At 38.7% G+C, this 18831-nt stretch overlaps 1 protein-coding gene across 2 annotated transcripts in view; it reads left to right on the top strand.

Moving 5' to 3' along the window:
- The window catches only part of TET2 (tet methylcytosine dioxygenase 2), a 129355-nt gene that overhangs the window by 34187 nt on the left and 76337 nt on the right, over positions 1-18831 (top strand). For both annotated transcript variants that reach the window (XM_061164277.1, XM_061164278.1), the window contains exon 2: positions 5407-5552. The gene's annotated coding sequence lies outside the window, so the exon portion shown is untranslated. The remainder of the gene's footprint in view (positions 1-5406; positions 5553-18831) is intronic.

Here is an 18831-nt window from a genome sequence, read left to right as displayed (position 1 = left end):
TGGGTGAGCTGTGAGCTTCTGGGATTCAGCTCAAAACCTCACTCCTAATAGAAATATTGTTTTGCAGTCAGCCAAAGAAATTTAGTCACCAAGATCTAAAGTTCCTTGTGTGGAGAAAAAGGAACACATGAACCATAAAAAAATCAGTGTACTCACTTTTTTCCACCTCTTTCATCTTCTTTGCCCCTTTCTTTTCTTCCACTACATAGAGTTCCTAGAAGGGATCCCCAAAATGCTTAGACATTGTGAATGGCAGCTCTGTTTTAGAGAATTACAGAGAATTGTGTTTCCTATTTTAGTGGATGAATGTTTCCTATTTTAGTGGCTTTTCAGAGTTAAAAAAAAATGGCCATGCCTCCATTGGTTTATCTAAATAATAGCCCAGTCTCTGACCAAAGAGGTCAAGTGTTAGCAAGGGTCAGAGTGTCGTAGATATGTTTGCATTTCAGATGCAAGAAATTATGTATGCTTATTCTGCTTGATTTTTACTCAATATATTTTTTTTAATGTGGGTTTTTCATCTTGGTGTTTCAAAATATCTATTCCCTCATAACTTTTGTTTGCTTGTTTGTTTTTGGAAGGTATATACATTGATAATCTATACACAGCGCCAACGCCAAATGAATTTATACCTGGTAAATGGTACCTAATTTTTTGTGCAATAGAAAACTATGTCAAACAGTTTATAACTGCTGCCTAATGTTTCAGCTTTGTTTGGCAATTTTAGTTCTATAAAGATTGTTCATTAGGAACAGTCTTGTTTGGTGTATATGTGTATACTTTTATCTTCGTGGAATTTGTTCTGTAAGTGCTTACTGAATTTTTCCTTGGAGTTACCACTTTGTGTTAGGAAGAATGAGGAGTAAATACACATGAGGACTTCCTTTAGTTTTCTTCTCAGAGCTTTAACTGCGGTAGTGATTTTTTTTTCAAAGCTTTAATAGAACAAACATTGCTGCCAAGGAGCTGACATTCTGAAATAGCACTTCCCTTTGGGCACCTTGCAGTGGGGATCGTTTACTTGCAGAGGGAGAAGGAGGGAGCCTGAGCGCAGGCTTGCTGGGGCGGGGGAGGGGAGAAGGCGAGGAAGGAGGGAGGAGACCTGAGTCCTGGGGATATCCTGCTGAGGTCAGTAACCTGCTGTTCAGTGGACGTCCAGTCTGACCCCTTTTAGACCTGGAGAAGGCTCACGTCCAGCAGGGAAGCCTCCCAGGCATCATGACACCAGGAAGGAAACACCTATCGCTGGGAAACTGTAGAGACACTCAGTACAGGTGGCTGAGTAGCACAAAGGGGGAAGGAAGGACTAGACCCAGCAGCATGAACACAGTGCCCTGCTTGCGGTGGAAATATTTATCTAATGGTTTGATCAGTGAAACATCCATCTGTTGGAAGAAGAATGAATATAAGACCGCCAAGAAAGATTTCTATATACAATGCCTAGTGTACATTGATGTATACATCTTGATAGTTTGTAAGGAGAAGTTTGGTTCCACTTTTGAAGGAAAGTGTCTGCTACTAGTATTTGAAGTACAGAATAACTTACCTTTCACCAAAAAGAATTCTGTTCTTCTCTGAATCTCCTATAAGCTGTTGGAGGCCTGCCTCCTACAAAGTGTGCGCCAGCGGACACGACTGACAGTATTTTGAAGATTAAATGACTAAGAATGCAATCGGTAAATCTTAGCTGTTTTTATTGTCACTGTTATTTTTTTCATCTACACTCTGGAAAAGATTGCAGAAGGATATTATCCTTTTGGAACAGTGAATAGTTGATGGAGATAAAATAGCACAATAAGCTTCAATCTAGGGACACAAAAAGAAAAATCTGTCTTGGAACCACATCCTTAGAAAGATAGTGATTTTGACTGTGAGATTTATTTCATTCAGTTGAAAATATGGATAGGAGTGAGGAAGTTTCAATGTGCTCTTGGTTTGCGGAAGGGGGGTGGGTGTCACCTTGATTTCTGTCTGGTTGCAGTTACCCTTCATGTTTATTCTGTTTAGCCTTCTAAATGATTTTTGTTTGCTTTATAATCTCAGTATATCAGGTCAGAGGGAAAACTCAATGTATAAGCAGATTGATACTGTTTTACATTTGCTTTGAGAGTATTTACCATAGCATCCTAAATAGTATTATTAAGGTTCTCTTTCAAACCATGGACCCAAGCATATGAGTCATCACTGCAATGATTCCTGAATGATATCATGTTGGAGACATTCCAAGACTGAACACAGCCAAGATCAGTGGTCAGCGCAGAACTGTGTTCTTATAGGAGCCTTGAGGTCTCTTACACGTGTGCGTTCTATTTATTGGGATAGCCTCTTTCTATAAAGGACCTTTTGGAGGCATAGAAAATTGGGACTTCACTGTCTCTTTGATGATTTGCCAGCTTGGTTCCCAGCCAGTCAGATAACTGCTCGTAGTGACATGCTTTTCTCTAGGGTCCACGATCTTGTGCTGGTCTTTAGAGAGCAGTCTCACTAAGCCCGCTCACACCATTCTGAGCCAAGGACATTGCTGTCCTGAATGCCTTACAGTATAGATAAAAATCTTATACCAATTACGTTCTGATAAAACTCTGAGTTTACTCTGAGAATGCATTAGCCATTTAGGTTTTGCATTACTATTTTAAAGAGAAAACAGGAAGGCAAGTGTTTCCTTCCTTCCTCAATATTTGGTCCATAAGTTGCTAAACCCAGCCTTAGGAATCTAAGGATATACAGACAAAGACCCTCTTCTTACCATTGTTTCTTTGACCTTTTCTAAAATGACAAAATGTTTCATTGCCTCCAACCCTAACCTCCTGAACTGTACTTGTCTGATAATAATTATTTGGAATACATGGATTCCTCAAATATGTCTTGTCAGAAGTTTATTTTGTCATTTCAAATTCCTTTATAGAATTTTTTTCCTGATTAATACCATCATTCTTCCAGGCAACCAAGCTCAAAGCTTTATTGCTATAATTGAGTCTTTCTTCCTGTATCTACAGTGTTACTAATATCCACCCATTTCTCAATCAGTAATATTTCCCTACTTTATCATTTTATTTCATTTCCTCTGCCACCCTTCTGTTCAGACTTCTCATGTACATCTGAACTGTGGCGACAAGCCAATATCTTTTTTAAAAAACAATTTTATTTATTTATCTATTTTTGGCTGTACTGGGTCTCCAGCTGTGTGGACTTTTCTCTAACTGCAGTAAGCAGGAGCTACTCTCTAGACGCAGTACATGGGCTTCTCATTGCAGTGGCTTCTCCTGTTGCAGAGCACAGGCTTTGGGGGGCGTGGGCTTTAGTAGTTGCAACTCCTAGGCTCTAGAGCACAGGCTCAATAGTTGTGGTGCATGGGCTTAGCTGCTCCAAAGCATGTAGCATCTTCATGGACCAGAGGTCCATCTGTGTCTCCTGCACTGACAGATGGATTCTTTACCACTGAGCCACTTGGGGAAGCCCCAAGCCTCTGCATCTTCTCCTACATCACATTCACTAGGATGGCTTTAAACAAACAAACAAAAAAGACAGACAATAACAAGTGTTTGTGAGGGTGTAGGAGAACTGGAACCCTCATATCATTGCTGATGGGAATGTAGAATGGCAGAGATTTTGTAAAAACAGTTTGGCAGCTCCTCAAAAGGTTAAACATAAAATTATCTTCTGACCTAGCAATTTCACTCCTAGGAATTCTACTCCCAAGAGAATTGAAAACATATGTCCATACAAAAACTTAGAAACAATGAACAAATATGCTTAGAGCAGCATTATTCACAGTAGCCTAAAGGTGGAAGCAATCTGTGTCTATCAACAGATAAATAGAAAAACAGAATGAAGTATATGCATATGATGGAATACTCTTCTGCCTTAAGAAGGAAGGAAATTCTGATATGTTACACCTTGGATGAATCTTCAAGGCATTATGTGAGGTAAAATAAACCAGTCACAAAAGGACAAATATGATTCAGCTTATATGAGGTACCTCGAATAGTCAAATTCATAGAGACAAAAAGTAAAATCATATGCTTAAAAATAATGACTTCTATGGTATGTGAATTACATCTCAATTTTTAATTGAGACAAGACAGTCTTAATACATTGACTTTTATGATGCCATGTTGCTGAAGAAACAGCATACCCCAGTCTCAGCTTAATATTTCTGGCTATGTAATGGAGAAAATTAAGTGACCGCCCTTCTGACTCTGTAAAATAGGGATAATAGTAACTACCTTTCCAGATGTTTGTGTTAAATGAGTTAACATATCTACTTACTTCTAGCATGGTATCTGGCATCACTAAGAACCTAGTAAATTTACTAAGACCTCTTGGGACATGAGCCTTCAACAGCTTCCAGTACTATTTCAGATACTATTTCCAGATATTCTGGAAAGTGGTCCAACTCCTTTGCCATTTTACCAATACTCTGTATTCTGGCTCAAAATTGCCTCTCCAGATTCTCCTAAGGCTATTTTATAGAAACCCTTCCTTCAGAATGGGCTTTTTTTAGTCCCCCTAAAGTTGCTTTGCATATTCTTGCAACTGTGTCTTTCCTTGAAAACAATGCTCTCTCCCTGTTCCTCTCTCTGAATTTCATCCTGCCTTAAAACTCAGCAGAAGCCTATCCTCATGCATTAAACTTTTCCTCTCATTTCAGTGCATGGATATCTCTCATTTTTGTAGCACCCAAGATTTTCACTACATCTTTGATCAGTGAAGCCTTACTTTGGTTATATTTTTTAAGTATTTATCTTATCACGTGATCTTTTGAAAGTATGTGTTGAGCTAAATTAAAGCTCCTGAGCACCGGGTTACATGCTATCATTCTTTACCTTTTCCACAGCACTTAGCACATTGCCTTGATGTGGTGCATTTGGAATAAACATCTGCTATATGTGAGTTAAGCTAGTGCTGCATCTCAACAAGTACGGGGACTTAAACTAATAATTCTCTATTTTGGCTGCACCTTAAAAACACTTGGGGAATAAGGTTTCATTTTTAGGCCAACAAATCAGAACCTCTGAGTGTTAGGCCTCAGCTTCATACCCAGGTGATAATTATAACCAAGAACTATTGGCTTCACCCAATGAAATAATAGAAGCCAGTGGGTCTCAAACTTAATTGATAATCACAGTTAAGATGTGATGACCACAGATTGACATAGTCAGAGATGCTTTGGATATTCCAAACTGCTCTGCAAATATTAGACAAATATGCTGCCATTGAGACTTTGATGGCCTTGAGAAAGATCCTTAAACCCCAAAATTTTTCACAGCCAATGGCACAGTGGGGAAATACCTAACTATAGGCATCTAAAACCTCTAAATTCTGCATCATAGCTTTCGTACCAAATGTACATGCCTAGTTCCTTTTAGCTCTCTTAAAAATATTTAAACTCTTCATCTCTTCCAGGCTGGCCACCATTCAGCAGCAGACCCTCTCCAGATTGTCCACTTGCCTTTGCGCCTGGCTGAGTTACCTCACATGGAGGCAGGAGATGGGCCCAGCGGCAGCCAGCAGGCCATGATCCAGGAGGTGCAGTGAGGGGAGAGCTGCTGGTAAGGCTCGGCGACAGTGATGGTGGTTTGCAGGGATGTTTATCCTCCCTTGAATGGTCAATCCTCGTCCAGTCTCCAGTTCTGTACCCTCTCAAATGCCTCTGCTATCTATGCTTACGATGCATGGCTTAGATTTTAAGGTCTGTGAATCCCCTAAAGTTGTGTGCTGACTTTTAAGTGTATACGTTGTTTTGTTTTGTTTTTTTTCTGGAGAAAAGGAAGATTTTCATCAGATTCTTAATGTCTGATATCTTAGTAAAAGAGAAATAAGAACCATTCAAATACAGTAAGCACAGAGAAAGTTCCTGTCTTTACCCACTTGTCACAGTATTTCTTTTCTCCATTCTTACTTCACCTCTGGCCACTTTGTCTCAATCTTGTTGAGGACCAGAAAAATGCTATTTTATGGTTATTTACTGGTCTAAAAGTGAGCATCTCTTGAGCCTAGGCAGCTGGGCTTCATGACAGTTTGGCTTCGTAGACCTAGCTGAGAACTAAAGTTTAGAATGACAGATGTCAGAAGAGTCTATCTGATTTTTTCACATGATTTTTTCTGAAAAATGCAAATAGAGGAATGGACAAAGAGAAAGACACCTTTTTCATTATGTTTTTATACTTGATCTTAGTAAAGATCAATTTATTTTGTTAATGAGCATCCCAACCTAAAGGTTTTTCGGGTTTTTTTTTTTTAATCAGATCACTATCTTTTATATAGACATACAGAAGTAGGGAACTGATTTATTTTTTCCCCAAAATATTCAAGATAAATGTGCTTAGTTGCTGGTTCGTGTCCGACCCTTTGGCACCCCATGGACTGTGGCCCGCCAGACTCCTCTGTCCATGGGATTCTCCAGGCAAGAATACTGGAGTGGGTTGCCATGTCCTCCTCCAGGAGCTCTTTCCATCCCAGGGATCAAACCCAGGGCTCCCACATTGCAGGCAGGTTTTTTTTTTTACTGTCTGAGCCACCAGCAAAGCCCATGAATACTGGAGTGGGTAGCCTAGCCCTTCTCCAGGGGAGTTTCCCAGCCTAGGAAACAAACCGGGGTCTCCTGCATTGCAAGCGGCTTCTTTACCAGCTGAACTACCAGGGAAGCCCTTAAGATGAATAGCAGAATAAATTCTACTGTATATACCTTTGTTTGTTTAAATTGTAAATGCATTGTAGAAGAGGAAGTACAGATTAGCTAGAAAAAGGAGGAATGAGATTTTTTTTTTTCATCTATAATTCTTTAGCAGGTAATTAATTCTGCTTTAGTTTCACCGAGTCTTGTTTATGCATACAGCATAGTAAATCTTCTAAAAAGCCTGTGTAGCTTAATCTCTGCCCTCACTACAGATGCCTGAGGATATAAGTATCCACTCTGCCACTTGATACTTCTTAGAGACTGACCTGGTGCTGAGAAATCCTTTCCAACGTGTCCTCAGTTAAACTCCCATGATTCCTGGATATTGTCATTTTCAAGACATAGGGCAAGTGCATCTGCCTAGATTACCTCTCTGCCCTGGGAATTTTAAGTCACCATGTAAGGGAAAGAGAACTCAGCACAGTGGTAACTCTCAGAATGAAAATTTTCCCCTTGCATGCTAATGTTTTTAGAGTAATCATTGTCACTGAAAATAGACTTCCTCTTTCCCCTCTCATACTGGAAAATGTTAGGTAATTATGAATAAAGCTTTCTTTGCTTTTCCCCTCCTCCCTGAGTGAATGCTCTGCCCCTCACCGTGGGGACTGTGGCTATTCTTTCTGTGTTTGGCCTTAACATGAGAACTGAGACAGCCTTTAAGAAAATTTTTATCTCTTTAGTTAAGTCATGACATTAGTCAGAAGATTTTCTCTTACTGGAGATGATGGGTGGATAAGTAAAGAAAAATAAAAGTTTAGGGAAAAGTATAAGATAAATTACTAACAAGAAAAAAGGACAGGGATTTCCCTGGTGGTCCAGTGGCTAAGACTCCATGCTCTCAATGCAGAGGACCTGGGTTCGATCCCTGGTCAGGGAACCAGATCTCACATGCTGCAGCTTGACCCAGTGCAGCCAAATAAATAAATATTTTTTAAAACAGAAAGAAAAAAGGACAGGAGATTAAAATATTTTCTTTTTTTTTTTTTAATTTCAAGTCACTCCATAAGGAGTCCTTCCTTCATATCCAAAAAGAATCTAATTTTGTTTTAATCTAATCTAGTTTTTTTACAGTTTGGTAAGCTCAGCCTAAGACTTATTTTCAGTAGTAAATAAGTTTGGGGCTTATTTTTAATAATGTTGATTAGCTGTGTGTTCCATGGGAAAGTTATTTAACCTCTTTAAGCCTTGTTTTATTTGGCAAGAAGGAAAATAGGTCAGAGTTAAATAATAATAGAATTGTGTAATGTTATATGGATAATATGTTCAGGGCCTGGCACATAGTAAGTTCTCAATTGTATAGTAGCATTTTTTTATGATTATTAATCACTATTACTAATGTTGCTTTTAGTTTTTTAATAATGAATTCATTCAAAAAGTGTTTCTTGACCACCTATCAAATACTAGGCGCCCTTTAGGAAGGGACATATTAATGAGCAAAACAGACAAAAGTCTTTCCTTATTTATAGAGTGGGAGCCAGACATAAATACAAATGCATACTATGTAGAATATCAGGGAATACTAAGCATAAGCATTTTGTCAGGAAAAGGAAATTGGAGGCATAGTGAGTTAGTAATTGAAGATAGAGTAGTCAGAAAAGACATCAGGATAAAATTACTTGTTGAGTGAAAAACATGAAAAAGGAATACGCTCAGACCATAAAGTTACACGGGGGCAGAGTTTCCAGTAGAGGGGAAATACCGCAAAGCCCTTGAGCAGTTTTTTCGGAGTGATTCAGAGAGAATCAGAACATCATGTACAGCTTCTTCATGCATCACCAATAAACATTTGCCCAGGTACCCAAGTGAATGATACAGATAAGAACTTTGGGAGTTCAGAGAATGGCAAGGTACATCTAGACTAAAACGGGTAGAGAAGACTTTATGAAGGAAGATGGTGGTCTGGATCTCGGAGGTGAGGAAGAATTTGGATAGTTGGTAAAAGCGTACATACCTTCAGTTACAAGATAAATAAATAAAATCTGAGGATCTAATATATAACATGGTGACTATAGTTGACAGTGCTATACTGTATAATTAAAATTTACTAAGAAAGTACAACTTAAATGTTCTCACCAAAAAAAAACCCAAGAAACTAAACATCAGGTGATGGCGGTGGTAATTAACTTGATGGGGGAAATTCTTTCACAGTATCTATGTCAAATCATCATATTGTATACTTTATAGAGTTTAGTCTTATTTGTCATTCATACCTCAGTGAAGCTTAAAAAAAACTCCAAAGTAAAAGTTCTAGTTAAAATTATTTTTATACACTTCACAGTTATACAGCCTCACATCATCAGCCATAAAACAAATAATCGGTAGGGATGACATCCCAGTGGACTGAAGTAAACAAGAATACCATGAGGTGGAATAAAATTAAGATGTTGGCTTTGCAGGCAGGGGTGCACTAGGAAAAGGGAAGAGGCGGACAGCTTTTTACAGAGTTGGCAAGTAGTGGGAGGGAAGGTGGAAAGACCAGTGAGGTCAAGTTTTGTAAAACTCTAAGGGGAGTCTAAAGATTATTACCTGCTATCATATAAATATTGAGGAACAGCTGAAGCAGATAAGTAACATTGTAAATTCAGGTCCTTAGTGATATTATTATATGTAGTCTAGAAGAGTAGGGAGATGAAGGAAGTGGTTGGAGTCATTGAGGAATGAGGTTGAAAACATGGATTCTGGTAACAGATAAGACAGAAAAGGGAAGATAGATTTGATATATTTTAAAGAAAAATGATTTAACTGCTTAATTGCACACAAGAGGTTAAGAAGAAATGTTCTCAAGTTTTAAAGTGACCAATGAAGTGTGGCCATTATAGGAAATAGGGTACCCAGAGGTGACGTATGGCTTCCCTAAATCTGTGTCACTAGTTATTGGCAGAGCCCGGACTAGCTCCACGTCTCCAGATTGGCAGCTCCTACCTCTGCACCTGTGCCTTCTGTAGGAAATATTAGTGATTTGTATTTTGCCAGATTGCTTGTGGGGAACAGAGTTAGAATGTTTGGATTTGCCTATTCACACTGTCTTTCGGCCACTTTTTCTAATTAATGTGGGCATTTTTATTTACTCTCACATGAAACAGATCTAAGTTGCTTAGAAAGGGTCAAAGAAGCATTGGTAAAACTAGAAGAGGTTCATCGTATATGCTTAGATTCTCCCACCTGTGATGATTATTGTTTTCTGATTTTAAATGTCATCTTTCTGTCTTTTCAGTAGTTTGAGCTGGAAGAGTTATTTCTATTATTGTACCTTTTTTTCCTGTTTATTTTTCTAAAGAAAAATGCTTTTTTGTCATCCTAAATATAAATCACCACCCATATTTGTAAAATGAACACTTCAGATGTCCCTTCCTTATAGATCAGTCTTATAAATTGAAATTCATTGTCATTGTTCTGACAAACCTGATCAATTTATCCTTTGAACCATAAGACTTGAAAAAAAAAAAAAAAAAGACCCTAGAGATCATCCAATGCAATGCTCCTCAAACTGCACCCTTCAAACTATTATTTTGCTACCCATCTATTTGTTATTAAATATATTCTCATTTTTAATAAAATGTAACTTTCTAACAAAGGAGCAGAAATGTACTTAAAAGAGAAAATTTTAATTTTCTATTCTCAACAGTGCTACACGTCTTTCTTTATGCATTCCTTTACTTTCTCCATTATTCATGTGCATTATAATACAAGTCATGACTGAACCATATGAAAGCAAAATCTTCATTATCTATGGTATCTTCTCTTATATTCATATAATGCTCAGTTTGGCCTCATAGTCTCTATGTCCCAAGAGAGCGAATTCTGTAAGACACGGGTTTCTGCTGAGAACTCTGGCAGTCCTTGAATTCACAAATAGCACTGTAAGACTTTGGGCATCGGTGCCTGTCCACGAATGACACGTACTGTGAGTTTGGAACGAGTCAGCCATGCTAAAATAGATGCACCCTATGAAAGTTATTTTCACCATTCTTGTATTTCAGTTTCCCTATCAAAAGGTGAAGCGTCAGCTGCCTCTATTGATCTCATAGGATATTTTAAGCATAAATGAGAGAGTCTTGGTGAAAACACTTTGGATTCTGAAAGAAAGTTGCAATGCAGCTAGAGACAATGGAAATGTTTACCTGTCTTTACAGATGTTAATCTAACCAAACCTTCTCCTCAGAGTGTGAAATTAATTTGTTATCTTAGCTTTTTTAATGTTGAAAAGAACCCACCTGCCAATACTGGAGACATAAGAGATGTGGGTTCAGTCCCTGGGTTGGGAAGATCCCCTGGAATAGGAAATGGCAGCCCACTCCAGTATTCTTGCCTGGAGAATCCCATGGACAGAGGAACCTGATGGGCTACAGTCGCTAGGGTTACAAACAGTCAGATACAACGGAAGCAACTTACATGCAGTCATGTAATTTTCAACCAAGAGCACACACAGTCCTTTGAGTGTTAGTGGTGGAGTTGAGGGGACTTAAAAATACAAAACAAAAACAACAAACCAACCAACCAACCAAGAAAATACCTTGACCATCTTTTCCAGATCTTGAATCCCTCTCAGATGCACAGGTACACACACATCTTTCCTTAAATTCTTCTGGTCATCTTTCTTCTTACTTCATTGAGAACAGTGCACTCATTAAGCAGGAATGTCTACCACTTTCTTTTCCACTCACACCCACAAATCCAGCTTGTCCACGTCTCTCTGCTCATTCTTACCACTCTTAATTTCCTTTTTCCATGCATTAATCATTTCCTAATTGTTCCCTCTGATTCTTTTCTTCCACTCCCCTCCCCCGCCCTCCACTGGTCAATTTAAAGTACTTTAGTGTGCTCTTTCTTAAATGCAAATATAAGTATGTATTGTTGTTGTTGTTGTTGTTTAAACTCTTTGTGACCCCCCGTGGACTGTAGCCCGCCAGGCTCCTCTGTCCATATTATTTTCCAGGCTAGAATACTGGACTGGGTTGCCATTTCCTTCTCCAGGGTATCTTCCTGATCCAGGGATCAAACTCAACATCTCCTGCATTGGCAGGCAGGCTTGTTACCTCTGAGCCACAGGGAAGCCCATAAGCATGTATACTCCTTCTTTCTACCCTTTGATAGATGTCAGCAAACTTTGTTAGAGCACCCATGCCCCTCCATACACACCTGCCTTTCAGAGTGATTACAGTTAAAATGAAGCTCATTTGCTAAGTGCAGAAATGGATACAATGTGGGGACTTGTAGGGCCACCTGCCTACCCCCTTTTCAGCCAGTGTGGCCCGGAACAGCTCTCTGAACTCTTGCAATCTAAAGAACTCAGCTTGGAAAACCATTGGCCTATAAAAAGTAGATCAAACTCTGTGTTTGATATTCCTTATCTGGCTCTTGATTACTCTTCAACTTCCTGTCACCATATTGACTGTCTCTCAGATTGTGTGGTATAATTATTCCTAACTATAGTTTTAAACATAGCATTACATTTCGTACATTCAAGTCTTTATGCTTGTTGTTCCTCTCCTGGTTAACTGTTCTTTTCCCATAAAGCCTCAGCTCAGATTTCTTATCAGCAAATCCTTATATTTGTGGCATTTCTTGTCCCTCAAACATCACACTTACTGGAGTCCTGGTGCTCATCTTCTCTGAAATCCTTAGGACAAAGGCTGTCTTATCTTCCATGCCTAACATTTTGTACAGTGTTTGGTTACATAGTAGGCACTTAATCACACTCTTCAGAAGGAAGAATTCACTTTGTGATCATATCTTCTATTATTTGTTGTTCTCTCTGGCTCCTTCAAATAGATACAACACCTGCCCCTTAAGTGGGAATGGAGCAGAGGAGGAACTGGGAGGGTAAATTAGAATTTACAGTGTCTAGACTTGGTAATTTTGTACACAGAGTTACATTATTTCAGAACTTGAACCTCAGAGACACTCAGCTGTTACTGTTGTTGTGGAGTTGCTCAGTCCTGGTCTAACTCTTGCCACTCCATGGATGGTAGCCCACCAGGCTCCTCTGTCCATGGGATTTCCCAGGCAAGAATACTAGCGAGGGTTGCTCTTTCCTTCTGCAGGGAATCTTCCTGACCCAAGGATCAAACCTGCATTTCCTGCATTACAGGTGGATTCTTTACCACTGAGTCACCTGGGAAGCCCAATTGTAACTCTCACTTGCATAAGTAACATTGGATGGTTATGTATTTTTTCTCTAAAGTGCATGCTGCTGCTGCTGCTGCTGCTAAGTCACTTCAGTCATGTCTGACTCTGTGCGACCCCATAGACGGCAGCCCACCAGGCTCCGCTGTCCCTGGGATTCTCCAGGCAAGAACACTGGAGTGGGTTGCCATTTCCTTCTCCAATGCATGAAAGTGAAAAGTGAAAGTGAAGTCGCTCAGTCGTGTCTGACTCTTTGTGACCCCATGGACTGCAGCCTGTCAGGCTTCTCCATCCATGGGATTTTCCAGGCAAGAGTACTGGAGTAGGTTGCCATTGCCTTCTCCAAAAGTGCGTGCTTGCTAAGTTACTTCAATCATGTCCGACTCTTTGTGACCCTATGACTGTAGCTCTCCAGGCTCCTCTGTCCAAGGGATTCTCCAGGCAAAAATTCTGGAGGGGGTTGCCATTCTCTTCTCAAGGGGATTTTCCCACCCCAGGGATCAAGCCCATGTCTCTTCTGTCTCCTGTATTGACAAGTGGGTTCTTTACCACTTGCACTACCTAGGAAGTATCCCTGAAGTATCCTACCCTAAGTAAATTGATTACAATTGGGATTTGTTGGCTATTTGGGGAGATATTAAGGATATTCTGATTCCAGGAGTATTCATTAACACAAATGCTTCACCATAGGAAGAGAAATTTAAAAGCTATTATAAATAATATATGATGTCTATTGGGTGATAGTTTTAATGAATAAACACACTCAAGACCTTGCTTGGTGAGACATAAATACAGGAAATGTCTTGAAAATTCCAGAAAGTTTAGTTGATGATGGATTTTCTGACCCAGCAGATTTTTATTTTGTTTTGTTTTTCACCATCAGGGGAGAGGAGGTTGGTCAGTGTACTTTTGAATGTAGGCTTTTGTGGGAGCCGTGTGTTTGGCAGTGATATCCAGGTGCCTTGTGATGATATGAGGACATCGCTGGGAATGTATGCAAGCTTGCAGGGCTAAATCAATATTTCTGGATCTCTAGAGAGCATTTCAGGAAAGACCTCTGAGCTCTAGGTTCCCTAACCAAACAGTGACATGTTTATTAAAATTCATAGCTTCAGAGGAGGGTAAATAAACTTTCCACATCAAATGCAGAATGAATACTTGGGCACTTTAAATGTATTTTATTTAGAACAACAACAGAAAAATGTATAGCATTTTGATATATATTTACTAAAAGTATAAAACCAGATGGCCTCAAAAAGATTTTTTTCCCTTACTTAATTTCCTACATTTTTAAAAACCATTTTTAAAGTGGAAATACAGTTAATTTAAAATGTGTTAGTTTAGGTGTACAGCAAAGTGATTCAGTTATATACACACGAATATATTCTTTTCTCAGATTCTTTTCCATTATAGGTTATTACAAGATACTGAAGATATTTCCCTGTGCTGTAGAGGAGGTCCTTGTTGTTTATCTATTTTTTATATAATACTGTTTATCTGTTAATTCCAGATTTCTAATTTACCCTCTCACCCCTCCTTTGGTAAGTATAAGTTTCTTTTCTGTGTGTGTGAATCTGTGTCTGTTTTGTAAATACATTTGTATCATTTTTTTTAGATCTCACAACGTATGATATTGGTGTTTCTCTGTCTGACTTGCTTCACTTAGGATGATAATCTCTAGGGCCATCCATGTTGCTGCAAATGGCATTATTTCATCCTTTTGTATAGATGAGGAATATTCCATTGTATACATGTACCACACCTTCTTTATTCATTCTTCTGTTGATGGACATTTAGCTTGCTCCTGCATCTTGGCTATTGTAGATTAGTGCAGCAATGAAAATCAGGGTCCATGTATCTTTTCAAATTAGAGTTTTCTCTAGATATATCCTGAGGAGTGGGGTTGCTGCATCATATGTGTGTACATGTGCTCAGTCGTGTCTGACTCTTTGCACCCCATGGACTGTAGCCTGCCAGGCTCCTCTGCCCATGGAATTTTTTAGGCAAGAATACTGGAGTGGGGTGCCATTTCCTACCCCAGGGGATCTTTTCGACTCGGGGGTTGAACCCATGTCTCTTGCATCTCCTGCATTGGCAGGTGGATTCCTTACCACTAGTGCCACCTGGGAAGCCCTGCTGGATTATGGGAATTATTTTCAGCTTCTTATGGAGTCCCCACACTGTTCTCCATATGGCTGCACCAATTTACATTCCCTCCAGCAATGTAGGAGAGGTCCCTTTTCCCCCACACCCTTTCCAGCATTTATTACGGATATTTGTAGACTTTTCAGTGATGGCCATTCTGACTGGTGTGAGGTGATACCTCATTGAACTGGGCCAGTGATGAACCATGAACTTAAGGGTATGTTAGAAGGTAGGCTTGAACATGTAGAAGCAATTGTCTCACTTTTGGATTTGTGGTTACTTTTGCCGTTTGAAAAGACCCTGATGTTGGGAAAGATTGAAGGCGGGAGGAGAAGGGGACGACAGAGGATGAGATGGTTAGATGGCATCACTGATGCATTGGACATGAATTCGTGTAAACTCCGGGAGTTGGTGATGGACAGGGAGATCTGGCGTGGTATGGTTTATGGGGTGGCAAAGAGTTGGACACGACTGAGAGACTGAACTGAACTGAACTTGCCTTTACTTAGGGCTTCCCAACCCCTTAGAGGGTGGCTTAGACAATAAAGAATCCATCTACAATGCAGGTTTACCAGGTGGAACTACTGGTAAAGAATCCACCTGCCAAAGTAGGAGACATAAGAGATGTGGGTTTGCCCCTTGGGTCAGAAAGGGCCCCTGGAAGAGGGCATAGCAATCCATTCCAGTATTCTTACCTGGAGAATCCCTCGGACAGAGCAGCCTGATAAGCCACAGTCCTTGGGGTTGCAAAGAGTCGGACAGGACTGAAGCGATTTAGCACAGGGGGAGAAAAAATGCTTTCCTGCTGGATCTGCAGATGATGTACTTAACATCTTTGACCCATTGGTAGACTGTTTTTCCATCAAACTAGTTTATCAGCAATAGCAGATAATACTCTTGATGATAGATAGTATAAACCTGAGACTGTTTGGTTTATATCCTATTAGAATACAAAGGTCACAATGATATGATATGCACAACTGACATTGATATGAAAAACTGTGAATTTGTTTTTACAGGACATTCAGGGGAAAATGTAAGCTTTAAACTTCCACTGTTATTTCTCTAAGCCTCAGCTCAATAATTATTTCTATTTTGAAAATTCCTTCTAGAGTTTTGTTTTGTGAATGTAGTAAAAGATACATTAATTTTAAAAATCCTGCTACATCTCTACTTGTTGTGTTTATTCAACCTTTGTCTAATTACCTTTTCATTTAATTCTCATTTCCTCCCTCCTGCTTGTTAAACCGTTTTTCATTTTCCTCCCTTTCTGAGAACACTGATTCCTGCTGTTCAGTAGTTCAGAGACCATGTGTCATATATACATATATATTTATATTTAGATACACACACACACACATGCATGTATATATATACACACACACAGACACACTCATGTCATACTTTTCATCAAAATAAGAAAGAAGTTTGACTTTACCGTGGTACTTATGTTTTATGTTCAAGGTCTAAGGTTTATGTTCATGAGATAATTATGACTTTGAAAGTGAAATGAAAGTGATAGTTTCTCGGTTGTGTCCAACTCTTTGTGAGCGCATGGACTGTAGCCCATCAGGTTCCTTGCCCATGGAATTCTCCAAGCAAGAAAACTGGAGTGGGTTGCTGTTCCTTTCTCCAGCGGATCTTCCTGACCCAGGGACTGAACCCACGTCTCCTGCATTGCAGGCAGATTCTTTACCGTCTGAGCCAGCAGGGATGCCGTTATCACTTGAGACACTCGATAATACTATGACTAAAAATCTTTGTAGTTGAATCCTTCTACCCCAGAAAAGTGAAAAGAATTAAATTCTTCTTTAAATTCAAGTATTTAGCTAAATCATTTAAATACTTTTAAATTAAGAGCTTAATTTAGAAACATTCCATTTGATATATTTTTATTTATTTTCATTAATTTTGATTGGAATATAGTTGCTCTACAATGTCACATTAGCTTCTGTTGATAGCCAAGTGAATCAGCTATGTATACACATATATCCCCTCTTTTTTAGATTTCCTTCCCACATAGGTCACCACAGAGCGCTGAATAAGGTTCCCTGTGCTGTAGAGGAGGGTCTCACTAGTTATCTATTTTTTACACAGTATTGGGTATATGTCCATCTTGATCTCCCGATTCATTCCCTTTTCTCCCCGCTTGGTATCCGTAAGTTTGTTCTTCACATCTGTGTCTTTGGTTCTGCTTTGCAAATAAGTTCATTTGTACCATTTTCCTAGATTCCACATATAAGCAATATTTTTTTCTCTGCCTCCCTTCACTCTGCATGACAGTCTCTAGGTCCTTCCACATCTCTGTAAATGGTGCTATTTCATTCCTTTTTATGACTGAGTAATATTCCGTTGTATGTACCACGGATATATTTTAAAAGTTAAATGAATTGCCTTTAAAGGCAAAATTATCTCTCTCTCAAAAAAGACACCATTTTCCCTCCAAATATGTAATTGAGAACTGTTTTCCTGTTGAGGTGGTTCATATTTACATATCATATTTGCACTATTGTTTAAAGTATTTCCTAAAAATTTTATGGAAGGTCTAAGACTATATTTCCATTCATTGATAGTAATCAATACAATATATATTGAGGCAAAAAGCATTGTTTTTTACATGATAAGTTGTGAGTACATTTGGTGCAACGCTAATTTTTCTTCCCATTCTCAGTAGCTTTTAGTAAATTTTAAAACCATCAGTTGATAGTATTTAAACCAGGAACTTTTTAAGTGGGGTTATTTCTTCTTTGTGAGCTTTTTAAAGAAAAACTTCATTTCACTGAGAGGTTTCAAGGCTACTTATTATGAATTTTACAAAGCAAACTCTAAGGCAATAAAAAGTCACCTCCAAGTTGGGACTAGAGTTGAATCCCTCCCAGGACATCTTCATCCAGAATCTATGGGTTACTGTCTCCTGTCCTCCAGATCTGTGTGACCATAGCAATTAACTGTATATTTTGGGAGATAGCAAGCACTCCCATCTTCTCTCTTCTTTGACTTCTTGTAAACATAGATATATGTCCAGTGAACTGGTTCCCTGACTCATAAATATAATGAATATGTACTTATATAGCTATCTCTTCAAACTTCAGTTTTTTTTTTTTTTTTTTTTCTTTATATATTCTTTTTTTTTTTTTTTTTTTTATTATTTTTTTTTCCCAGTGGGTTTTGTCATACATTGATATGAATCAGCCATGGATTTACATGTATTCCCAATCCCGATCCCCCCTCCCACCTCCCTCTCCACCCGATTCCTCTGGGTCTTCCCAGTCAAACTTCAGTTTTATGGAAAGCTTGCAAAAACTGTGGATAAGTAGCAAACATATATTAATCTTACTTAATGGATAGCTGATGCTGAAAATAATATGAAAATCAAATTATTGATATTGTTTTCCTAGCCCTTATCATTGATAAGCCTGAATCTTCTGAGAGGTGAGGTGACTGCTTCAGGGTGGAGTGGTGAATTACTGTGGCACAGATCTGCCTGTCCAATCCTCTGAATACACAGTGGTTCTATTTCCACTGCTACAGACTGCCTCTATTTAAGAAAAATCTGTAATTCATACTTTATTTTTTAAATCTTTTCCCTTAACTATTATTATTAAATAAATACTGGAAAGATTTTTTTTAATTACTTATTGTTTTCAGTTAGTGAATGTTTTTCTTCTCTGAAATTCTGATTTTCTCAAAGGCAATAGTTTTTTAGTTTCTTCTAAATAACACTTAGTAGTTTTAGTAATATCATAACTTTGGTTAATGGCCACACTAAGCCCTTATTTTGAACCACATTCTCTTTTTATAGCAAGGCTTGGGTTTTTATTATTATTATCATTTATAATTTATCAAAGAATACTTTGTCTTTAGGTTTCATAGTTTTGTGA

The sequence above is a fragment of the Dama dama genome, chromosome 17, assembly GCF_033118175.1.
Source record: "Dama dama isolate Ldn47 chromosome 17, ASM3311817v1, whole genome shotgun sequence".
NCBI lineage: Eukaryota > Metazoa > Chordata > Mammalia > Artiodactyla > Cervidae > Dama > Dama dama.
This window is presented reverse-complemented; position numbering and strand designations above follow the sequence as displayed.